This window comes from Nelusetta ayraudi, unplaced genomic scaffold (assembly GCF_046127955.1).
Source record: "Nelusetta ayraudi isolate G7.1 ecotype Tasmania unplaced genomic scaffold, CSIRO-AGI_Nayr_v1 ptg000070l, whole genome shotgun sequence".
Lineage (NCBI taxonomy): Eukaryota > Metazoa > Chordata > Actinopteri > Tetraodontiformes > Monacanthidae > Nelusetta > Nelusetta ayraudi.
This window is the reverse complement of record NW_027466120.1, coordinates 4021690-4042570: the sequence shown is the minus strand read 5'-3', so window position 1 is coordinate 4042570 and position 20881 is coordinate 4021690. Positions and strand designations below refer to the sequence as shown.

General features: G+C 43.8%; 1 protein-coding gene across 4 annotated transcripts in view; it reads right to left on the bottom strand.

Annotated features, from left to right (window-relative positions):
• dlgap4a (discs, large (Drosophila) homolog-associated protein 4a) overlaps positions 1–20619 on the bottom strand; it is a 72322-nt gene extending 51703 nt beyond the window's left edge. For 2 of the 4 annotated variants that reach the window (XM_076041741.1, XM_076041743.1), the window contains exon 1: positions 20503–20619. The gene's annotated coding sequence lies outside the window, so the exon portion shown is untranslated. The remainder of the gene's footprint in view (positions 1–20502) is intronic. The other 2 variants (XM_076041744.1, XM_076041745.1) reach the window with 1 other exon arrangement.
• Between the last annotated feature and the right edge of the window lie 262 nt (positions 20620–20881).

Genomic DNA, 20881 nt, shown 5'->3' with positions numbered 1-20881 from the left:
TTTAATTGTTTCCTACATAATTCCATGTGTTCATAAGTAGCTTTGATGCCTTCAGTGAGAAACTGCAATGTCAATAGTCATGGGGATAATGGAAAAGACAATAAAATTCATAGTGTGTGTCCAGAATTTTGACTAGTAGAGTAGCATTTATAAAATTATCTTCCAGACATTTTGCAAGTCTGCCTTAGCTGATATAAAACCGCAAAACTATCCAACAGGACTATTAAACTGAAGTGAACTGTTCAAGCTCCTCCACCCTCCAAAAATAGAGGCACAGACAGAAGTTAACTACCTGTTCCTTGATTAGAATCCAGCCTTCGATGAGATGTATTTCCCTCTTTCAAGTGGAAAAGCTGCACTTTATTATGCGCCGGCTGCATATTTAACGTACAGTGGCAGACGAACGCAGGGATTAGTCAAATCCCAGATGGGACTGAGCGTTGCCTCAAAACTTTGTTCTCCTTGCTGCTTACTGAGATAACCACAGAAATTACAGTGATACTCTCACATATTTCCAGTGCAGCAAAACAAACAAACTGTGCACTTTTCCTTTGCTGATAATAGCTTGAAGCTTTTAATTATGAAGGGAAAAAAAACACAGGCGTCTTCCTCTGATTGAGGAGTTGCCATTGGTAAAATTAATTCAGTTCTCTAAACAATTTCAAGCATGTAGACATAAGACGTTTGTTAACCCGCGCTCTCTCTCGCTGAGCCTCCCGTCTGCAGCGCTCCATAAGCTGCGAGCCGAGAGAGAAACCAAACTTGAGGGGCGCGTGACGGCAACATCAAGGCGGCGCGCCGGTGTCACGCTGATCATCGGCGCGCACGCTGACGCCGTTAGTTCAGCTATGACAAGAAAGCGGGAAGAAGCGGCTCGAACCAATCAGCCAGGCACAGTGGGTGGTCAGAAGTACAAAATGGAAGAACAAGTCTTGGTGCATTTTGTTAATGTTTGGGGTGGTGGTGTTGGTGGTGGTGGTGGTGGTGGGGCAGGGGGTACCCGTATAAACACAGAGAAAACAAGAGAAGTCGCTGTAATGGCTGCCTGGAGTGGAACAGCACGAGCCTCTGATCCGTCGAAGAAGAGAGGAGAAGCTGACAAGATGGCATCGCCTATGATACTTAGTGCTCGAGGGCATTTACAAGCTTCCACATCAAACTTTGACCCCCTGACAGACAGGTTGTGGGAGCTTGGGGGTTGGGATTCATCCTTGTTTTTTCCTTTTACTCTGAGTAGTAGTGACTTGGGGCAACACGGTGGTGCAGTGGCGGATTGGGAATGAATTGTCCGTAGGTGTTTGTGTGTGTTGGGTTGAATGTGAGTATGTTTGTTTGTCTTTCTACGTGGCCCTGCGATGAAGTGGCGACTTGCCCAGGGTGTAACCCTGCCTTCGCCCTATGACAGCTGGGATAGACTCCAGCAGACCCCACAACCCTGAGTGCAGGAGGAAGCAGGTACAGGAGATGGATGGATAGTCGTCTTCATTGGCGCACTGCATCCATTTGACAGTTTTGACATTTCAATGACTACATAAATGAGGTATAACCGTGGTCCAACCTGTGGTAGTTACGCAAATTTTTGTGAAAAAAGAAACACACCAGATAGGGGCAGTAATTAAGTCGTTTTTAATCCAACTCCTGTTTGCTTGCTCAGAAATTGTTTTTGTGTGTTTGGGTGACGGCGCATTTGAACCCCTCAGAGAAGCAAACTTTGGGCCACCCAAAAAACCTAGGTCTTGGTTTGCTTCAAGTGTACTAACGGCAGGAAGCGGACTACAACACCGCAACACAGAGCATTGTGGGTAAGCTTAAACTACACAAACGTACGTCCAGGAAGTTGCCCTGCATTGATCAATAGATGAGCGTGGCTTCTTATTTATTGTCTGTCTCGTCTTCTCCTTCATTCATTTTTGATGCAGCGCCACCACAGGCAAATAGTCGAGTATGTAAATCTAGAAGGTTTGTCGGACAAAGTGCAGTGTGGAAGCAAGATCGGACCCCATCAAACCAAATCCCCCCTTTTACCAAATCTACTGAAGCGTTTGGTATTAGATATTAGGCTCTGCTTCTGGTTCCAAAGGGCTTCATCCTTATTTGGATGCACGCATTTCACAATCACACGGTAAAGACTGTGGATGTGTACAATGACTACAGCCCGACGAAACAGAGCAGCAGTCCTCGGCAGGTGTGAGAAAGAAATCACAAATCACGATGCCCAGTGTGTAAGAGGTGGAATCTTTTACACATTTTAGCCGGTTAAACTGAGTCCCATTGATTTGAATGAGTGAATAATATTGATGGGCCTATCCACTCTGCCAGGTCTCTCCTCTATTAATCAAGCTGTCTGTAAGGCTTTTGTGTCTCAAAGTGGCTACTTGTAATGTTGGCCGTGCTGTCACATTTAATGTAAAGCCCATTAAGGGAACAAGATCATCTCCCATTCAGAAAAAAAATAGTCATTTCGCAGGTGGGTTTCAAGACAATCAGCCTAAAAATCAAGCAATATCATCCATTTATCCATTTATTCATCCTCCCGTCTGCCCTCTGATCCATGCGCTCCTCTGTAGATCCATCCGCAAGGTGAAAGTTTATCACTGATAATCATTTTGAATGACAAAGCAATTACGCCACTGTTTTTACTATTCGCAGAAATCCCTTGGCGCAAACTAAGCACAGGGACACTTTGTTGTGTTTTCAATTGCTTTTCAAGCTGTAACGTTACAGTCAGACCCAGACTTCGATGAGGACAACACTGACGAACCACTCGGGAAGGAATTCCAAATGGCAGCTTTAGTTAGAATAACCTGACAATGTTAAAGGTTGGCTTGTTAGCTTGAAAGGACAGTTCCTAACGTAAGATTAATAGTAGAAGATTCTCAGAAGTTGAACAATCGAGTTTGCTCAGGTCTTGACCGCCAACACGTCAGACATTTGAAGTGATGTAAACATAAGGAAAGACGTTACGGCCGTTAGACAATAAGAGGTTGGATGGACTTTACCTCCACTTGATCACTGTGCCTCGCTAAAACATCTTCTGGTTCCATCCCTGCATGGAGGACAAACCACCCGCGTTCAAAAGTCTTCCAAAGGGCTTCTGGAGGACAACACCCAGGACACAGTGGTGAACATCTTATTGATTTGACAGAGAGACCGAGCCGGAGTGACTGCCCCCAAAGTCCGCGCCACCGTTTGGATGGCCACAGGAATGGCATGCGATCCTTGTCACGGCAGCGGGCACGATGAATCCCAATCTCCTCGGGGCGCAATCCTCTTAAACTGGTCAATTTTTCACAGCAGCGTTTATGAAAGCTGGGTCAATATCACTGACAAAGTGAGGAAGAGCTTAAGCCAGTACAGCGTCGCATAAATCTTACTCGCGGTGACAAGGTGGTCAAAAAAAAGAAATGCCCGATAAATTAAGTGTTGTGAGTGTCCTCTAAAAGCCCCCCCCCCTCCCCCCCACCAGTTTATTGTGTTAGGGCGAGGTCACCGAACGCGTGGGAGTGCGATCCACTCCAGGTGAGCCAGGCCGGGGAGCATGAGCTGCAGCCATGCACTTCCTATTACTGTGGTCAGCCTGCTGTGAGTACTTCATCACACGCAGCCAACACTCCGCTGTCAGCCGCTACATGCACCAAAAAACACGGACACGCATCACACACGCACACACACACACACACACACACACACACACACACACACACACACACACACACACACACACACACACACGCTGAAACCTGCTCTAATGCTGCCGTCAGGAGTGAGATCAGCAGCTACGGTGATGGCGACTTACATCATGAGAGAGAAAAATCTTGAAAATCGTTAAATTGATGCATAGTCGCCGCACCAGCACCACTTGTTCCCCTCCCCGGTTGGCCATCTGCACCGCTGAGTTATGGCTTTAAGAGGAAATATTAAACGCAGACTGGACGGTGACTAACGTCGCAGCCAGTACAAATCACCTGTACGTTTATGGGTGTAATCTCATTTACTGCTTTATGACGTGGTTTTAAGATAGCGGGAAGCAGAGGACTGCTTTCTCGGACATTTCGCCGGCACATCCAACGATGATATATTGAAAAAGTAGGTGAGAATTTGCCGACAAATCTGTCTTTTAGTACCCTCACCCTAACTGTAACCCTTAGTCATTTTTGAATCTAAAATTACTGTTAACCACCTCGTCGATCTCTGGTGTTTTCAATTGGTCTTAGTAGTAACCAGCTAATCAAGGGTCTTTTCAGTTATGAAAAAATGAAGGAATTGCTTAAAGCTGACTCAAAAAGCGTACTCATTGTGTCTCCTTATGTTAGAGTTTAGCAGATGAGATAGAAAAAGAAACAATGCAAGTAAATTTTTGTCTATATAAGAGACGAGCCATCTGAAGTGGTGAAAGTGGCTCTCACAAGTCATAGGAGAAGGAAAGAAACACTAGAGGAAGTGACTGCGAGCCTAGCTGTTACTAAAGAGACTATCATGGATGCACTAGCGGCTATGGCATTGTCGCGTTAAAGAAAAGAAAAACAAGCAGCATTCAAGGCTTTTTATTGTCATTGTCATTTTTCATCCATCCATACATCCATCCATCCATCCATCCATCCATCCATTCGCAATACCCGTTTTGTCCTGTACTCGGGGTTGCTGGGGTCTGCTGGAGCCTATCCCAGCTGTCATAGAGCGAAGGCAGGGTGACACCCTGGACAAGTCACCCGTTCTGTCATCTTTCGTGTTGAGTATTAATCTTGAGATGTATATTTTCAAATACCAGAAACATCATGACATAAACTAATGTAAAGTTTTCAATCTCAGCATTTACATAAATATAGACAGTTGATTTTGCTGTGAATCCACTGTTACTGAACTAATTTTCATTTGTAAACTTAATTATTAAGAAAAATCATTTATAATTATTGTCATTTGAGACTTCACGGGAAAACTGGATTTTCTGGCTCTCAGACACTCAGATTTAGTTCTAGCAACAGCCCTTGACATCAAAGGTGCTGGTTGATCGCATCAACTAACGTGCTGTGAGTCAGCTAGTCGCTTTAGCTAGCAAAAGGTTATCATGACTCAGACTTACTTCCGAGCCAAACTTGTAAGTGAGTACGTTCTGCAGTGGTTTCTGTTGATGAACGTTCACTAGAACCAGAGGATGATGCATTCAGTGATAAGAGGCTGGTTTAGAAATAAGTGGAGTCTGGAATATGTTAGTGAGCGCTGATGAGATAAAGATTAGCATATTCTGGCTGTTTTAAAGCAAATTGATACAAGAAATACCGACGTGCCAGAGGCATCACAAACCCTGAATACCACACAACATATTCTGCAGAAGTAAGTTGGCAATGCACCTGGAATGCTGAGACTTTAAGTTCGAAATCTCATCCGTATTGCCAAGCTCCAGTCAAAATCGTTTTTATTTGGTCCTACCCGATGCCTGGTTTTATACATAATCATAATCATCATCCTCTTAGCTGTGGAAAAGATGGAGGCAACTGCTGTACGCATCCCTTAAAAACCTCAGAAAAAGACAGAATACAAGAAATGACAGCAAGCTGAGCGGCGGCTAAAGAGATTAGCGTGGATGCTGCAGTAGCAGCAGTTTTAGGGGAACTGGATGATATCTAACATAAAAAGAAGAACAAAGAGCATCACTGCAACTTTGTTTTGTAAAAGATGTTTCCACTTTACTTCTTTTTCAGCAGTGATGTGCATCCAATGCCGCCCTGCACATCAATTGTAAACCTCAAAGTAATGGTAAACCGGTTAATCAAAAAAAACTACCACAATCCTGGATGTGATTGACAGAACTATAATAAAAAAATAAAAAAATAAAAAAAAGTTTCTGTGAATTGGCTTCTCCCTTCAAACATTTCCAAATTTCAGGAACCTTCCACAAGGCCTGTTATTATTTGCAGAGACAAAGCACTCATCGCGCACACACCACACTAAAGCTATGCCTTCTGTGTTCAAGGACACATCACTCAGAAATAAGCATTCAGGATTTTGGCTGCCAGGGCGTTGACAGACCTTTGATGATAAAATGCTAAATGCAAATCATTGAGTGTTGAGCCAGGGAGAGGCCTTGATCCTCAGGCCTGCTTAATCAATGCACCAATACCAAAGCTCTTGCATAAATGAGTTTGCATGTGTATTTTGCACAGCAGCGTAAGAGCTGATATATGTATATACATATACAAATATTTATGTATGTATGTATGTATGTACATATACACACACATATATAGACATATGTGTATCTATACATATACATACTGTATACAAACACACATATGTATATAAACATATATATACATATATATATATAAATATATATATATATGTACATATATATGTGTGTGCGCACACACACAAACACACACACACACACACACACTGTATAAATTAACTGGAAAGGGTAAAGAAGAATAACAGGTTCCTTTGACTCCCAGATCTTTTTTCATTAGCACCACGCATGGCTACATCACGCACCTCAACATACGGCAATAAGAGGTCAACAACAAATTAATCAATCACAACGGCAGCCTTCTCGGCGTGCCGTGGCACCCTTTTTTTTCTTCGACTGACATTTGCCGGTCGGTGCGGCTGAGCTTGGTCCGCCTTAAAGGATTCAGCGTGTGACAAATGAGCCTGTCCTGGCCTGTTTACCCGCAGGAGCAGCAACACAGCTAATTTCAAATACTGCGCTCTCTAATCTTTAGGCACTCCTTCAGCCAGGTGCTCAGACCTTCAATTCTTCAGGCTGATGCTCCTAGCAAGACGCAAAGGAGTAGAGAATTGCAACTCTTACCAGAAAAAAAAAAGGAACCCAATTGAGCTTCACCGCCATGTGACCAAAAAATATGAACTCTGAGATTTGAGATAAAAAGAAAAGACAAGATGAAAATTCAATGAGACATACTACTACTACTACTACTACTAATAATAATAATAATAATAATAATAATAATAATAATAATAATAATGAAAATATATAACTGAACAGAAGGAGCAAAAAATGATTTTTTTGGGAAGAAGGAGAAGACATAAGCGATGGGGTGGAGTTGCTGCTCAACGGACCTGTCAGGATTGATGTATGGGGCTCTTATCTACCGCGACCAAACGCGTTATCAAAAAAAAAAAGAAAAAACAGTGAGACAACATGTCACTGTGTCTTTCCTGTGATCACATGAGGAACAAAACTGGTGGGTGTCAGAGTCTTCCAGTCAAGCCTGGAAAAGCTCCAGTAGCGTGCCCCGTGTGGAGCAGGTGTGCCTGCCTGCCTGCCTGCCTGCCTGCGTGAGTGAGCGCGTGACACACCTTGACAAGTGAAATGTGATGTCTTAAAGTCAAATCCAGTGGGAAACGCACGGCGGTCGCAGCGGGAAGCCGGTGCAATTGCGGCGACAGCAGAGCGGCCCATTGTCTTCCTGCTTTATGCAACATTATACATCAACGAGCCTCGAAATAAAGCCTCTAAAAATAACAACAAACTCCTGGTCGGCTGTGTCTTCTGGGCTTTGTTAGGCCTGCTGGGGGGGAGGCTGCGGCGAGGGAAGACATACACCCAGGGAGGCGAGGGGCTGAAAAGATGATATTGCAACGTCAGGTGACTTTGCAGAAGGCAGCGCGGTTTTATCACACTGTAGTGGTGATTGAACGAAGGCCAGGAGTGATGACAGCGCAGCCGGGGGGTGGAAGCGAGAGGAGAGTTTATCCTTCGGCCTTCTCCAGGGACAAAGGACAATGACTCAAAATGCACCGAAAAAAAAAAGAAGAATCCAGAAACGTCCCTCCGCTCAGCTCTTTTTCATGCTTATACAATCATGTCTTCCTTCTATTCAGTGCCACTGTGAACCTTACTTTGAAAACCTTGGGGCTCTTATAAGTCGGTCTGGCTGAGTTTGCAAGCCCTAGTCATTAGACGGGGGAAGGTAGAACTGTGATGTCGTTTTAAACGTTGTCACAAGGTTGACAGAAAGGACACGAGACTTTCCCCGTGCTAGCGTAATTATCGGCAGTGATCATGAACCGCAGCTTATTTTCCTCAAATTCAGGTCTGAAATCTCACTCGTCCTCCTCGAAAAGCTCCAATCTGAAGGGTTCCCAGTCGGCCTGAGCAATCGGAGGCCAATCAGCATCCTTTCAGCGCTGACAAAAGCAGCAATTGATCTGCTGCGGTCTGCCCTTTAAAACCACAGAAGAAGACGAGGAATTAAAAGGGAGTGACCACAATCTCGTAGAGATTAGCATGGATGCTGCTGAAACGGAGAATCCAACAGGATGTCATTGCAGTCTGTCATCAAGGTTGTTTTTTTAGGCTCATCATAATATGAACATGCAAAAGAGAGATAGACTAGAAATACTCCATACAGTGGGTCATGCTACTCTGCTTGATTTTCTTTGGGCAAACCAATCTGCAAGTATTTCAAGAGTGCCAACAATTTGCCATCATCATCCTAGTTTATCCTTTATGTTCCAGGCCAGAATCATCATTAACACCACCATGAGGAAGTTCCACTGTTGGTGCCAGCGGTCGATTTGTCACAGCATAAAATCCTGACAGGAAGTGGAGTTCTATCACTGCATTTAAATTTTTGTCTTAATAGCCGAGAGTGCTTTTTTCAGCTTTTTATCTTTGCTTTTTGAAAGAAAAAGTTGTTAATTCTACAGACATTGAGACAAGTTGCCACTTCAGTCGGAACAACATCCACTGAGGTCTTTTCCAGCTTAAACAATCTAGTAGGCTACTGCAGGAGAGTTTTTGCTGTACTCTTAAAAAAAAAGTATTTTTATTTTTTAAATTGTTCATTATTTTCTTTGGCTTCTTTCCAAACGCTTTACCCATACGTGTTCTCCTTTCCTGCAGATGCATTGAGTCTTATCAGCGATGTCACTGTGAGTTTTGTCCTTGATTCGTACGGCACTTCACCACCTGTCGGCACAGCCACAGCCTGAGCTGTCAGAGTAAACAAACGCGTACGCCGCGCTGTCACTTCGCCGCACTTTACACGGGCTAACTCTATCGTAGTATTACAGAGGCAACTGTAAAAAGTCCCTCTGTGTGCGCTGGGGCTTCGTGACACACAACCCAACTCAACACACTCCCACCACGAAGCAACTACACACAAAATGATACAGACTAAATAACAAATAGCTCAATTTTGATTTAAACAAAAACAAAAAAATGTTTTATTTTTGCAGTTTTAGCACATGCAAAATTTGTATATATATACGTATATATATATATATATATATATATATATATATACATATACATATATATATATATATATATATATATATATATATATATATATATATATATATACACACACACACATATATATAAATATATATATATATACACACATATACACACACACACATATACTATATATAGATTTACACATACTGTATATATACACACATATATGTATATGTATATAAATATATACTGTATACATAGATATATATATATATACACACACACACACACACACACACACACATATATGAAACAAGCTTTGATGTGCTGCTCGAAGACACGCACGAGCACACGTCGCCTCATCTCCTTGACTTGAATCATGACACTGTGCTTCTGACGATCGCCCACATTTCAGTCATCCTTGAGAGGAGACGGTGCTGGCAGCCTCACACCGGCCATCCAGGGACAATGCGGCAGGCAGGCAGGCCGGCAGCTCTACTATAGTAGTGGCACGGCAGGTTCAGCTGAAGGAGAGGCACTGACACCCATACTAATGAGACTCTACACTGCGCAGTGACTGAACACAGAGGAGGGCCGGCCACAAACAGCCGCACGGCTACAGAGCAGCGTTTTGCCTTGAAGCCCAACCCTCTCTTCCATTCAGAAAAAAGACTGAATTCTCTTAAGTTTGAAACGTTATTATTGTATTATGTAACATTTGCTGCACTCTGCTGCTATTACAGCGTTGTAGCTACGCATTCGTCTTGTTTTAGCTGGGAGAACAACTCCGCTTGTGTTGAGCAATAATAACTGTAGGAAACTGACGATTCGCCTGTTCTGCGCGTTACTTGAACGCTCTTCTCGACTGCTAATAAAATGACTTGCAAGGAACAGGTCAAAACCAACAGAAGCAGAATGCATCTTGCTTCTATTATATAAGACACTAGGGGCACTCAAAAACCCACAAAACTAAAATTCTATTATACAACACACAACATTTCACTTACTAGCAGCAAGTGGTCGCCAACACAAAGGGTAACTGTATTATTAAGGTACAATTTTTTTTTTATTTTAGTCTTCAAACAATTTAAATTTAAGGTGTCGAGATTTTTAATGATTTATTGCGAAGTTTTTCAACTTGGGAAGAAACTTGCAGAAAAAAAAAAAAAAAAAAAAAGAAAAGATGATGGATTGGGTCAATGTTACCAGGAGCGGCCCTCCATGTTTATTCATATTGTGTGCCTGCAAGTCCCTCTAATGTGCGAAGAGAAGTATCTGACATGTTTAGACTATTTCACACCAAGAAATACAAACACAAATGTCTGGCTGGTAATAACTGGTAAAATCAAATAGGACTTTCGGACGGACTAAATATCATGACAGGAGAGCGCGGTGGTATTTCCAGTGTGACATGCAAATTAAAGTAAAGGAGGGGGAGGATTACAGTATATGGAAAGATAAAGAGATGGAGGAGGCAGAAGTGCAAACAGAGACCTTTAGGAGCCCTTGAAACTCTCCAGATGAAATTCATTACCACTCCTGGCAGATTAATAAAGAGTGAGATTGCCTGTGATGACGGACAGATGCTCCCAGTGCAGGTGGTAAAGCTGAGACTAACATTAGTCTCCCGTCAGCTCCTGGAGCTCAGTATACAGGCTCCTTTGGCACCTCCTATTGTATTGTATCCCATTTGAGGACGGCTACTGCTTTATCAAAGGCCTACAGCACGATCATGCTTCCAGACAGGATCCCGTCGGGAAATTCTGGAATCTCTGAGTTATCCAGGATTTGCCCTCCAGCCTCCTGTGAGGCTCCAGAGCATCTCGCACATTACCTGCCAGTCTCTTGGAGCAGCTGTCTCCCCTCAGCTGTGAATTATGCAACAGCAGCGTTTAAAATGAAGGCACAGCGCCTGGAAGAACACAAACAAGGACGACCAACCTGGGCGAAGAGGAAAAGCTGGGCGGGAGTCTGTTCCAGCCGTCCTACAGTTAGCATAATAGGAAGAAACAGGAGGCAGTTCAGGGTGACCCACACAGACACTGACTGTCCACGCAGGAGGATGACAATGAAAGCAGGGGTCGGGTCGCGTCAAGTCTTTGGAAGGAAAAAAAAAAACAAAAGGAAGAAGAGGAAGATGGTGGAGTTTAGGCACGTACAGAAGCAGGACAGCAAAGGTAGCGCTGAAGTCAGATCTCTGCATGTGTTGCTAATTCTGCCGCAGTGACAGAGCAACACAAGTTCCTCTGTTACATCACACATCGTCTGCGTCCGCAAATCCAGAGAAAACACACAGCGATGCTGTCCATTAGCTCGCGTTAATAAGCCCCTGATCTGCTGGCTGGCTGCTGTTTGGGTTCTGTGATGTTCTGTTTATTACTGGTTTTACCTTCTGACTACACACACACACACACACACACACACACACACACACACACACACACACACACACACACACACACACACACACACACACACACACAAATCATCCATCCATGACACGCCAAAAACAAACAGTGGTTATGACAGGATTTCGCAAAGTGAAAAGTGGAAATTATTAATGCTACGAGAGTGCTGCTCAAACACCACGAGTTTGGGCAAGGAGTGTGAATGCATATGAATGCAGCAAGACTAATATATAGGCAGCGTAGAATATCATACAAAGAGACACAGCTTTTACAAGTGCTAATACAGTTGTCACATTCCATATAAGAACATTGTCATGCAAATCTTTTGCAACGCAAGACGTTGAGATTAAACACAAAGCACTACGCAGTATCTGAAATTGTACAAGATGAAGAAAAACACAACAGCTGGAATATTATAACACTATACAGAGTGAAGAACTGGGGGAACAAAGCCATTTGTATGGACTGAAGATCTGTGATGTATCCTCAGCACTGAGGAGCAAAACCTCTGATAAGCAGCCAATAGTGGAGAACACCTTCTGCCCCGTGGTAAACGGCTCTATTTGGCCTCTAGGACAAAGTGAGAACGAGTGATCACGAGAGTGTTTGTGTTTCGCAGTCCTGGGGACGAGTTGCATCTCTCTGTGAAAAGGGAGAAAGGCCTCAAAATGCCTTACTGCCGACGGTGACACAGAGCGCTGTCACTCCTTCCAGGTACACTCAAGTCAAGAAGACGTTTGTTTGTGTATGTGTGTGTGCATGCGCACGCGCATGTGTGTGTGTGCAGAGTGGAGGTTGTGCTAATGTCACAGAGTTTGGCTCTTGTTTGTGACTGGCTATGGCTCTGACAGTGAAGGGGGGGGGTGTGATTGGGAGCCTGTGACCCTTTCAGGTTGCACACTGCGAAAGCTGAAAAACAAGGCACACAAACAGCAAAATATGCAGAAACAAAATATGCAAACAACATTAAACCAGATGGGACGGTATCAGAAGTGAGCAAGACGACAACACTTAACACGGTGTTTGCTCTTGCTTTTATTTTAGCACTAGACTGGGGGTGTTTGAGAGCATGGAGCAGTCTTGGTTTCATTTCTTTGGCTGTTCGACAATTTGAATAGTTAAGGCATCATTTAACATCTAAAAAAAAAGAATAATAACAAAACAAATGCACAACACATCCCGGGATGGACACATATTACTATTCACTGAACAATGTTGCAAGATAATTCATGATATATTGTTTAAATTGTCAGTCGCTCGGACCTGGGTTCCACATTTGTGCACACTGCACAAACACTAATCTGCAAAGACTTCATGTTTTCTGTTCTCCAAACAAAAGAATGTCATGGCCCATCATTTTCGTGTGCACAATTCAAAACCTCATTCCTCTCAAAAATGAGTCTTAGCCCACATGTGTTTTTAGGGGGCAGCAAATACTTTGGTCTCTGTGACAGATCTGGCCCCTGTCTATGAAAATGAAACCTGAGGTTAAACTAACCGCTAGGATCAAAAAACACCCCAAGTCACTCTGACGGATTTATGTGACCTGCATGACACTCATTTGGCATTTTTAGAGCTCAATTGTTAGCACTTTTAATAGATGCTAACAGTAGGCTATATTGTTATTCTCTATAGTTTTCTAAATTTTGCTACTTTGTAATTATACAAAATTGTGACAGCGTGAAAGGCCGGGATTAAATCAAATCAAATCAAAGCAAAGCCAAGACGTGCTTTCCATGGCTCCAAGTCTCCAACTCCAGCTTATTTTAATCTGCCTGGACTTAAGTACGACAGTTTTCCATCCTGAAATCTTTCACTTTAAATCAGTATTCATGGCTTTACAAATCTGTGCATGTGTCCGTGGAAGTGCTGGCTGAAAGTGACAATAGGTTCCTTTGCTATTTTATTTAGAATTTGATCCTGCCAATGCCCACAAGTGCACACGTTCCCTCGGCAAAACAGCACTTTTATGCAGTTTGTTTTTGTATAAATACTTAATAGGATTAGGACACTGACTGACGAGATACTGCGCTTGCTGTAGTGCACATTAACATATTAAAGGTCTGTAATCTCATGAGAAATACTCAGTTCTTAGGAAAAATATAGTCTTTTTGTGCCACAAAGAGACCTTGGGATTTTTTTATGAGCGACAAAAAGCACTTTGTTATTGTAACAGACAGCTATATGGTTTTGCATATACTTTCATGCTTTGTTTCGTCCTTCAATTCGATCCGTTTAACATTACTGATTTTACCGTTATTCTTCGGTTATTATTACTCTTTATTGCTTTGCTTCATTACTATAGTATTATATAGTAAAAACGTTTAATTTTATGTACATATTTTGTAAAGGTCAATATCCTATAATGTGTACCAATGTGAGATACTGGCCGTGAACAGCAAATACATGACAAATTTGCAATAGAAACAAGATAAAAAATAATTCAGGGAAGTGGTTTGATACAAACCTTGTGTAGAATTGAGAATTGAGTCAGGTTGACTAAGTAGCCAAAGAGAATATATTGTACCTTGTTCCTGAAACGTGCAGAGATGCAACCTTCAGGGACTCATCACTGGAATGTTATTGCTGCCAGGTTGGAAAATGAAATCATTCTATTGGAGACTTTGATGGAGTTCTGTTTTGATTTGAACACACTCGATGCCGCCAGACAACTCGTCGCTGGGAGGGCGTTGAAGCGCAACCCACGTTTCAAATGTTCCTCTGCACGTTATGTGCAACTACATTTTTTTTCCCGACCAGAGAGGTTGCCAACGATCAACTCCCACTGTGCCGCTTTAAAAAATCAGCTTAGTCACTGACACCGATTTTCTTATCCGTAAAAAAGGATGACGATGAACGAAGCATTAGATAAACATTGTCCATTATCAGTTGCTCTGAACAATAGTGACGTGTGAGTTCTGAACGGGCTGTTCTGATATTGAGATTGATTTACTGACTAGTGAGTCATGATTCCTCATCCCTGTTAATTCATTCGCTAACTTGCTGCTGCTACAGCTAGCGGCAAAGGATTGACAATACGCCACCATTGTGTGACTGCAATTCAAACTGAATCAGTTTCCTGACCTTTATAATTTTTTTAATCGACTAAAAGACCATAACTGGAAAATCTACAATACAAAGATTTGCTATGAATCGTATTTCAGGTCACAGTCGTCCTGTCAGCTGTTTTAAAGGTGTTTATTTTTGTATTGTGGTCTCTGGGAAAAGTGTTTTTGGGTCCATGGGATTTTTTTGTCTGCAGTACCTCGAGTGGCCACCAGGAAACATTTCTTATAAAACATTCCATGGTTTACACACATTCTGGTTGACTCGGCTCAATGACTCAAACAACTCTCGTTCCCGATTCTCTTTAATGAATACTCAGTGATTATTGAGTAATCAGGGAGCTTGGAGGGTGTTGGGGGGGCGGCTAATCTCGGTCTCTGCCAATCACATAATGCAGATCCGTGCATGTCAAGAGGTGATAGCAATCTCCTTGTAAGTGAGAAGTTAAGATGGCAACCGGCATTACGACAAGAAGACGTGGAGTACCATATGGTGCTCAGGGCCAGGGTGGTGACACGGGCACACCCCGGGGTCAGGGCTCGATCTGAGTGGATGTAATCGGTGACAGAAGCCAGAAGGCAGACGTCCCGTGGTGTTAATCCTCAGAGGACTCGGATCTGTTCTCTGACTCCCTGTCAAGCAATCCCACTGTCTGAGCACGGTGACGCCTCCATCATCAAGTGGCAGGAGAGCATTGCAGCTAAGCCAAACATTACTAAGGGGAAAAAAAATACACATCTATATGAGGAAATTAACGATGACACAATCAAATGAACTTGCCGTTAATGAGACGGAGTGCGGCTGGAGGCAGACAGTGATTGTTTTTCCTGAAAAACGCACTTTTTTTTTTTTTCCTTTCCATTGTGTCTGCTCAGAGGTTGTTTGCCTTGGACATCATCACAGTTAAATCAATATGGGAGCGTCTTTAGTGTCATCCTGCCACTCTCTTAAATATACTTGTGCATTTTTTATGAAGCAATTTTACTGCTGGGGGGTAGAGAACGCTTCTAGAAGGCAAAAATCTCTGTTTTCTTACATTTACACAGAAGTAATTAAAGCCGAAACTTGGTGGTGGTTGGTTGGAGAGCAGCGGGTATTATAATGAAACCTTGTGAGCTTTTGTCGCCGTCCAAAAAAAAAGGTTTTTCGATAGACACACACACAGCCATTCACAGACACAAGGACCGCCTTAGAAATTTAAGCAACGGTTAAGGGAATTCTCTTCGCAGTCGGAAAGAAAAATATCCCAGAGCTTCGAGAATCATCCTGCATTATTTCAGCGGCATCCTCGACACTGTATGTCTTCTCCTCTCACGCAACAAATGCCTCCCAGTAATATTCATCAGCTGTTCTATAGAGGCTGTGTTATTTCTTGCCCGTATACCAATTTTTTTTCTTGATTGTGCGCTATGAGCAGAACCAACAAACCAAATCTAAATCGGCTGCTCATATAAATTTCTGTGTCATTAAAAGCCAATTTTTGCGATTAATAACCTGAAAAATAAAAACACTGGCGATAAATACTCCTCTGCCGTTTAAAAAACTGATGTGAGCAAACATCTGTTACTGAGATCTGCCCGCGTCAGACACATGAGACACAATTAATCTCCAGGGGACGCAGACACATTAATTGCTGCGTGCTGATTAATTGTCCCTGGTGAGGCGCGATCGGCTTAACATGCAAATTTGTGTCACAGGATGCATGCGGTGCAGGAGCCCAGGCGGGGACTTATTGTAAAATGACACTTGCAGGGAGATAACAAGACGCTTGTCAAGGTCCTACTGTAAAACAGCCGCTTCTATTTTCAGCTCTTACACAAGAAGTGGAAAGCATGAGGTGTTACAAGTTTGACGAACACTGAGGAAAAGGCTGTGGCAGCGGAATCGCTGGCTTGATGCAGAGGAATGTTTATCTGGACTTATCCAAGGGGAGAGAGGGAGTGTGGAGGAGAGGAGAGGAGAGAAATTAATGAAAGCAGAGGAGAAGAGAAGTGAGACCAGGGGGCTAAATAATGCTAATACAGCGTCGGGGCGGGGGGGGGGGGAGGGGGGCAAAGAAAAGGATGAGCTGGAAAGAGGAGAAAAGGAAAGGAAAGAGAAAGAGAGAAGATGTGAGAAGACAAAGAAATTGGAGAGGAGAGGAGATGAAGTCGGGGGAGATGAATTTAAAAAAAGAGAAAAATAATTCAGGATAACATGAAAAAACATGATGGGAAAAGAGGTGAGGTGGTGGGAGAGAAAGGGGTAATGAGAGTCGCAGGGAGAAAGGAAGGAACGTTTAAAAGAAAGTGCAGAGTATAGAAGTTCTAATAAAAGGACAGAGAGGAGAAGAAGAAAGGAGAGAAGACAAGACCAGGGGGAGAGCAGGGGGAGGGAGGTTTTCCAGCAGGAAAGGTCACTGACTCAGCAGCAGAGATCAGCATCAGAGGAGAGAGACTTTAATCACCTTCGAACACTCTGTCAGCTGCCGCTGCTGCTGCTGCACGAGGTGGACCTCAGGCCCCGTCACCAAGGTCATTAAAGGAAACAACAGCAGGAAAACTCTCGGCGTCGAACAGGAAAACATTTGATTCCTTCCAACCGGGTTCCTCTTTCGCTCATTTTTTTTTTTTTTTTGTTTTCCCAGCGACGCCGGCAGCGAGGCGACAGCTGATCAGATGGAGCACTAAGACACTTGACGGAGAGGATGGAGTGTACACACGGCTCAGTTGGCGTCGCCATTCCTCTGTTTGAACTGAGGCTACGCTGGCGCTTTGTTCCCATGGTGAATATCAATGGATAACAGTTTTTGGGGGAAAAAAAAAAACGAAACAAAAACTGTTTGGCGTGATAAGAGATCACACGTCTCCGAGAAATTAGGAAATTTTAACGGACGCACTTCCTGAATTGATTTGAGAGACTCAGCACTTATTCGGCTGAATGAAACGCGTTTATGTCTTGTTGGCGTTGCGAGGAGATTGGCACAAGGCGCAAGCTATTTTTACAGTCCAGACTCCCATTCTGTCGTCCACAATACAAGCACTTCCTTCTGCTTTCACTGGCTAAAAAAAAAAAAAAAGTCCCACAACGTCACTTTTATAGGCTCTGTGGACATGTTTGCGACTGGCTGTATATTATTCTTATTTATTGCATTTCTCCCACGAACATGTCAACGAAGGCTGTTAGCGGTATACGTTTCTATAAGGAGGCGCTGTCTTTTTCCATCTTTGTGTTAATTTCCCCAAACGAGCATGAGAAGTCGCCCGAGGCACACTTAATGATACAGGAAGCACTACATCATTCACATAAAAGCGCAGCGGATGACATGAAAGGCCACCGTATTGTAATTGTATTGTTGAGGCTGACCTTACACCGGCCGCGCAGGGCAGATACAGTAAAAAAAAAAAAAAAAGACGGGCAGCTGACAGACAGTGAGTTAATAAAAGGGGGAGGAAGTAGAAAATGAGAGGGAAGGACACCAGGCCTCAGAAACTGTCGTCCTTGTTGCCTTCAAAACACCAATTAGAACAACAGCCTGTGACATTGCTCCTCCTTTTCTTCTTGTAATACAGGCAGGGAGCTCCGGCTCTCGTACTCCAGCTTAGAGACACCACATACATTTTCCTTTTCTTTTCTTTTTAATCCAAACTAGGCACGGAATTTTCACATGCGATACATATTTTTTGGGATGAAATGTCAAAGTGCAAACGCAGGCATCAACCCATTTGGATGGGTGATGCATTCGGGTCCATGCTAATTGGCAAACGCGTGAAAGTCATACAAACCAAACAAGGCTAAAGACATGGTTAATATGGTGTTAGTTTGGCTAGAAATATGGCCAGTGTGTTAAGACGCAGCCCAGTTTGAACTCTTCCAGGAGAAGGTGAAACTTTGCCTCTCTGTGCGAAAGGTGCGCAAAGCCTTCTGAGTGCTTTCCCCTTCTGTCTGTTGGAAACTGCACTGTTCTGGCCCATATAACGATGTGTGATCTGAATTTTTTTGCATTTGAAAATTTTTCATTGTGTTACTTGCTCATTACATGCTCATTGTTGAGGCCTTAGATAGATAGATAGATAGATAGATAGATAGATAGATAGATAGATAGATAGACGAGTAATCAACAATCAAAATCATAATGCAATACTGAGCATTCCCTCACAATGTGTACTCTTAACTTTAGCCTGTGTGAGCAGCTTTTTTTTATAACTGGTATTTCAGCCCTGAGCACCTTTTTCTGGTATCTTCCCTGACTTTCACCACTGACTCACTCTGACTCAGTGCAGTGCAGTAGGAAGCACAGTGCCCCCACCCCCACCTCCACAACACCCCCCACCCCCGAAATGTGGCGAAGCCCAACGATGAAGTCGCATTCAAAATTAAAGCACTCAAGCTAAGTGCCTCAAAACTGTGCTTTGGCACGGCACTTAAGTAAATGAACTTGGTTGCGTTTCCCGCCAAACCAGGCGGACCAAGGCGAGAAGCCGGCAGCGGCCACCTTTTGCGGACAAGGACAAACGCACACGCGAGGCGGCTCGCGTGACAGGAGCTCCAAATGTCAACTCCACGGCTTGAGTGTGATTTTTTTTTTTTTTTTTTTTTTTTTAACGCAGCGCTGGTTCAATCAGGACCCTGTGCTCTTAATGCTGCGTGTGCTTTGGCAACACAGCGGCGTGAACGCTACTGTACAGCATCTTGTCCAATCACTCGCTGCAGTATACCTGACTAAGCCAGTTTTAAAAAAAAAACAAAAACAAAAAAACATTGAGAGGAAAAAAAAGAGAAAAACACCCACCACGCTGGGTGAGAGCCAGCTGGGCTTTCATCAAACTCTGGTGCAGTATATCATCCTGGCTGTTGGCTCCCCGGCAAGCAGATATGACATTGACACCTATGTGAGAGCCTGGAGTCCAGCACCACCGCCAGCGGAGCACATGGATGGAAGTCAGCCGCTCACCTGCTGACTCCTACAGCACGTTTAAACAGCCCATGGAGGGAGGACAGGGCCTATACGGTCTGATCGGCCGTCAGCACCAGAGGGCCAGTGAAGTGCTACACGCAAGTGAGCCATCCTCAGGTTGGGATGAATTATTAACCAGCCTTCCCCCGACGGCATGAAGGGCTTTTAATTGTAGACGCTCGTGTTTGACAACAACCGAGCGAGACGCAGGCCTCGACACAATCCGGGCGATCGATTCTCCTTCTGTCTCAAACACACACACACACACACACACACACACACATGCACAAACACACTCTAGTGGTTTGGTGAGAAAGCTCCAGTTCCAACCAGTAGAACACCCAGTCAGGTATGTAATATTTCAGCCAACGCAGTCACTGACATTTCACCGGCCATGCAGAAGTTAATGGTTGTATTTTTTTTTTTTTTTTAAAGGAATCAATCCTCTGAATCACATGATCTCTGGCAAACTGACAGGAATTTATTTCCTCTGTTGGAGAAATTGTGCCATATATAATTACATAACTTAGTCCAACAAGTAATATTTTTGCATAAATAGGGTGAGAAACATGAAATATTAATATTTACTTGCGACTTTGGCTCCCACAGCCAAAGTCAGATTGAGGCTAAAAAATACAATAATCAAAAAGAAAGAAACAAACGACTAAATAAATAAAGTGGATAGGGTGTTAAATGGCATAAAGTCAGTTGCCTTGCATCTGCAGGGTGGACAGGTGAGGAGGGGGACCGTTCTCCAACTCCAAGACGTCTGACGACGCAACAACGCATCCCGATGAGCTCCGCTCGAGCCGTCACACGGGCTTTATGGGACTGAAAGACGCATCGGCCGCGACGTCACAGCCCCGGACGTGTCAACAAGCTCTTACCTTTGTCATTCCGGTGGAATCGGCTGCCGATCGGCCGTCCGTCACGCAGGGATAGTTATCCAGCGCTCCGACGACGGCCGTAAAAATCACTGTCACTCGGCCGTTTGTCAGCAGGAGGGTTTGGGGGGGGGGGGGGGGGGGTAAACAAGACGGCTCCTGGGAGAAAACAAGGCGCAAAAACCAAACCTCTCTCCTTCTAAATGTCCCGCAAAGCCTCCCCCCCCCCTTTCTTATCCCTCTGGATGCGAGGCAGAGTCCCGCATCCGTCACTGCGCGTCGGTCTTTTCCACACTTGTTCAGCAGCTCAGCCGCTTCCAGATGGATCCGCAGTTCGGAGGCTGCCGGTGCTGCTGCTGCTGCTCCTGCTGCTGCTGCTGCT